Consider the following 5,375-nt stretch of genomic DNA (forward strand, 5'->3'; position numbering starts at 1 on the left):
GATTTTCTTTAAGTAAATATAGTTACACATTTTGGAAAATAATCCTGCTTTCTAGCTGAGATTTAGATTCAGACTTCTCTTTATTGATCCTTTTGGGATGACTCCCGCGAGGAATTAAAAAAATTCCAGCAGCAGTTTTACCAAGAAAAAAAACCCTGGAGCCAGGAGATGGTAAGTTTTAACATAAAGAGAGGAAACACTGCTTCCTGCAAAGAAATAGTCAAACTCGTTGTGAAACTGCAACTTGTCGTTTTTTTGAAACATGATATAACATGCTAATCAGTGAGCTTCAGAGGTGTCGGCAGGAGGATTTTGTTATTACTAAACTATAGTGCATACTGTCTGTTTCCCCCATGGGGAATTGTAACCAATGACAACTACACTTTTGGAGCATCCACATGATGCAAGCCTTTGGTGATCGCGTACCACCCCCCCACCCCTCCTCCACAAAGTTGCTAACAGCGTTTAACCCTTCAGAGGATTAAAAAAACATGACAGACTCTTTAGAAGAGGTAATTATCTTGTAATTTGTATGTCATCTTTGTCAAAAGCGGAACGCTGCTATTGTCCTTTCTCAGCTGTGAAGTAAAACATCTCACTTAAGCCTCTATGCACGAAAGTCACCGGACGACACCATTTTGTAAACACAGCCATACTGAAAAATACAGAGTGAGGTTTGTGAAGCTGATAGGCTTATTAGCTTTGTATCAACCCATTTGGCAATGGCTTGAATGTAATAGGCATTAATATAAAATAGATGCGCACTACAGCTTTAAGATGTAACAGTGATGTATTCGCTCTTTTAACTGCAATACAGTTCTTATGATGAGCTCATTACACCTGTCAGTCCAAGTGCACACACAGTTGGCATGTGTGTGTGTTTTTGTGTGCTCTCTGCAGGTTTCCAAACTGATCTGTCCTGACGTAACAACATGCTGCTTCTCAATCTGCCCACTGCTGAGTTTTGGCACACACACACACACACACACACACACACACACACACACACACACACAAACACAAAACACACACACACACACACACACACACGCACGCACACACACACACACACACAGAGAGAGTTTAGTAATACTGTCATGTTCTATAAATAGGTAAAATTGATTTGCGTGGGGGAGAACAAGAGATTGTGTTACAGTATAGGGTAAATGTACTTTTACTGTACAACTGGACAATGCTTAATAACTGCTTAAAGCTACACCAACACCAAACTGATTATGGTTAGGCATCAAAACGGCTGTTACATGACTGGTTCATTTTAATATGACCATTTTATTTAACACTGTGGAATGATGACTGGTGCATGACCATAACGGTTTTGGCACCAAAACAACTTGGTTAAGGATTAGAAAAAAAGGTTTGTGGTTTGGGGTAAAATTTTAGGACACAAACACCCGTCCTGTGGGTCCCGTCCACCACACCAACCTCCTCAAATGCATATGTTTTTGGAGGAGCTTTATATACAATACGGGCACTTAAGATTTTTGCCTTACAGTAAAAAACAATGTGGGGCTTACAGTAATAAATATGTTGACTACATAAGAATTACAATGCCTTCATGTTCATAGGTATATGTACGAATGGTGATTGAGGACAGCCTGAACAACATCTTATTATAGCTTATCTGCAGGTTACTACAGTCTGATGGTGGGTTGGTACAGCAACAACTAGTTAGTACAATTAAATGGCAGGTTAGTACTGAATAATAATAGAGTCTAACAGTGGTGGTTAATATGGTCCAGTAGCGGGTTCGTAATGACTAGTAGGTATGGTCTAACAACTCTTCCTGTCATTCTTTCTTTTGATTGGACATTAAGCTCAGTGGGATTGGGTTCCTGCTGCAGAAGACTTTAATTAAGTTGATTAGTGTTAATTAGACTCACAGAGGCCTGAGACACACAAACTGAATGTCCAAACATCCAAACAAAGGACAGAAAGAAGGAAGAAAAGGACAAAAAGATGAAGGTCTTGTTCATTTTATAAGGGGCGGTTGGAGAAATGGCAGGTCACAAAGGAAAGTTGGAAAAATGGAGGTAGAGGAAGGAAAGGAAGGGAGGAGGTATTATAGGAGGAAAATCACTCATCTGGTGTGTTTATGGGCAATCTGCAGGGGGCGCTACAGTCCAACTGATCAGGTGTCACTATCAGAATGACCGACGCACACGCACACGCGCACACACACACACACACACACACACACACACAAAGAGAGCCTGTCATACTGTCACATATGTGATAATTAACAACATCTCTGTGATAGAAAGACAGACAGAGAGAGAAACACACCAACTTCAACACACACACACACACACACAGTAAGTCTTCATCGTTTTCTTGATTTTTTGGCAATATTGTCTTTGATACACTCATAATAAAAAATATTCAACTGAGATGTAGTTGAGAGAGAGACTCTGGATGATTTGGACTGTGTGTGTGTGGGGGGGGGGGGAGTTGTAAGGGATTATCTGAGAATAATGAAGCATGTTCAATACGCACATAAGATTATACTGTCTGTCTGTTTGTCTCATTTTAAAGAAGACAGTTATACTGTAGTTTTGTTGTATTTGATTAGTTTTTTTAAAGTATTTGATGTAAATAATTAAAGACGGCAGGTCAAACCAATTGTTGTAGTTTGTGGATTGCTGGATTAAAACTGTTTTAAGAATGAAACACATTAATTAGTGGATTTGGAGAAAGTTACAACATACTGTCAGTAAGACCTGCTGTTATCTACAGAACCAGCTGCGGTTCATTTAATTAAAAAACAACACAAATCAATAAAACTGAGTATAGAAGCACAAACAAGGGGAAAAAAACTCACAACGTACTGAAATAGAGTGACAGAAACACGTGTAGTTATTGATTGATCTTCAGATTATTTTTTCAATCAATTGATTACATTTTTGGTTCATAAAACAATAGAAAACCCAATCTAAAGTACAAAACCCCAAAATATTAATTTTACTATCATGTGAGACAAGAAGCAGCAGCAGATCCTCACATTTGAGAACATAGAACCATGTATTTGCTTGGAATATGAACTTATTGATGATCAAAGCACTAGCAGATTATTTTTTATTTTACTATTTGATTAATTATTATTATTATTATTATTAACTATGAGAGATACACTAGAAACAGACAATCCTTTATTTAGGTAAAATAAGTAATACCACACTATAAAAATACATCTTTACCGGTAAAATCCTGCTTTTAAATTAAAATACATAACTAGTTACAGCAAAATGTACTGACGAATTAAAAGTAAAAGTACTCATTATGCAGAATGGACAGCTATACTACTTATTTTACAGATTCACATCCTACATACAAAGCAGTTTATATAAGAAATTACACATTTTACTGGAGTATTTATTCTACTTTTACATAAGAAGCAATGTAAATGCTTCCGCCATCACTGTAAGTACAATTGTAAGGTTCTTTACCAGATTACTTCCACTTTACTTTTACTTTGTGCTCCACTATTTACCTGACAGCTGTAGTTTGCTGGGTAATTTCTTTTTTAAGTATTTTAACTACTTTTAGCTTATGTAGTAGATCATAAAACCACTGTGTACAGTACCTGTTTTTTACTTGATTATTGTGTGTAGAGTAGGACTACATATTCTTTACTAGCCTACATTTTAAAATATAAAGTAGGCCTAGGCTACTTTTTACTCAAAATCTGCACAAACTAGCCCATAAGATCGATTATAGATTTCATGGAGTATTTTTCATTAGAAAATGTGACAGAGAAATACAAAACACAGACAGACGTGTCTTATGAAACCACAGTGAAGACAGATAGAGGTGCAGGCAAGCGGACATTTAAAAAGTGAGACAGACAGAAGCAGCCTGAAAGTTATCCGGACAATTAAAAACCACCGGACAGACAAGACAATCTTCGGTGCTGTTCCGTCCGTTTCCTAACCTTCATATGAAAAGATACAAGACAGACAAACAAGTGGAGGAAGAAGAAGTACAAGAAGAGGAGGAATAAAAAGAGTGAAAGAAGAAGGAGAAGAAGAAGAAGAAGAAGAAGAAGGTGACTTACCGGAGAAGGAGGTGATGGATGAAGAAAGTAGAGTCTTGCAGGTTTGAGGCGCTAACTCAACACACCCAATAACAGCAGCCAATCGTTAATCAATAATCAATCAAACAGGTGTCTGTGAGTCCAGTTTGATTGATCAGTACATCGACCGTCTGTCTGTCCATCCCGGACACTGATCATCAACTGTCGGAGCGGTGGAGCAACCGCGCACGAGTATAGAGCGGCGGAACCGCGCATGCGTCACACACAAACAAGAGAGAGAGAGAGAGAGAGGAGAGGAGAGAGGAGAGAGAGAGAGAGAGAGAGATGAGGAGAGAGAGAGAGTGAAGAGAGAGAGGAGAGAGAGAGTGTTTATAACGTTCATATTACGGGTTATTGGTGTACTGTCAAATATTGGACAAATTGTGATTGGTGTTTTGGCAACATACTGAAACGTTTATGCCAAATTAAAAGCCTCTTGAGAGAGAGAGAGAGAGAGAGAGGAGAGAGAGAGGGAGAAGAGAGAGAGAGAGAGAGGGATTAAATTGCATCCAATAAACAAAAAAATGGATGACTTTTTAAAGGAAGAAAATTTGAAAGCAGCTCCTTCCTGTGTCTGTGGTGTGTGGTGTGGTGTGTGTGTGTGTGTGTGTGTGTGTGTGTGTGTGTGTGTGTGTGTGTGTGTGGTGTGTGTGTGTGTGTGTGTGTGTGTGGTGTGTGTATATATTCCGGTTGCTTTGTTTCCAGGTTTTGTTTTGGCAAAGAGAGCAGGGAAAATCTATTTTAAACTATAAAATATTGGCTGCAACACAGGCGTTGTTCCATTTCTTTTACCTGTTTCCGTCTGTGTGTATTTACTGTCGACTCACCTGTTCAGGACTTCAGGAGGATCATTTCACACTTCCACATTTCCTCTGGCCTGAGCTGAAACTGTTCAATTTTGTTTCAAGCAGTAATAGAAGAAGTAGGCTTTTAAAATATTTTAACTCAAGTAAAAGTAATACCACAGTATTAAAAAGTCCTGTATTCAAAATTTTACTTAAAAGTACAAAAGTATCAGCATCAAATTTAAAGTGCTCATAAAGCACAATGTAACATAGGCCTGAATATCACTGGATTATAAAGTGTTCGGATTTGTTTATAAGGATAAAACCCATGGACTGTGGGATGTACCATCTTGTTTTCAAAAGGTGGTCGCAACATTTTTAATTATTAATGCATTAATGTGTAAACAACTTTAATGTTGCAGTTGGTAAACGTGTAGCTCATTTCAACTTATATACTGCTTGGAATAGCTTAGTCAGTAATAATAAATCCTTATTTATTA

At 37.9% G+C, this 5,375-nt stretch overlaps 1 protein-coding gene across 1 annotated transcript in view; it reads right to left on the bottom strand.

Annotated features, from left to right (window-relative positions):
- znf385b (zinc finger protein 385B) overlaps positions 1–4,272 on the bottom strand; it is a 56,672-nt gene extending 52,400 nt beyond the window's left edge. Inside the window, exon 1 of the mRNA XM_032529893.1 lies at positions 4,073–4,272. The gene's annotated coding sequence lies outside the window, so the exon portion shown is untranslated. The remainder of the gene's footprint in view (positions 1–4,072) is intronic.
- Positions 4,273–5,375: the final 1,103 nt, after the last annotated feature.

Source organism: Etheostoma spectabile, chromosome 11 (assembly GCF_008692095.1).
Source record: "Etheostoma spectabile isolate EspeVRDwgs_2016 chromosome 11, UIUC_Espe_1.0, whole genome shotgun sequence".
Taxonomy (NCBI): Eukaryota; Metazoa; Chordata; class Actinopteri; order Perciformes; family Percidae; genus Etheostoma; species Etheostoma spectabile.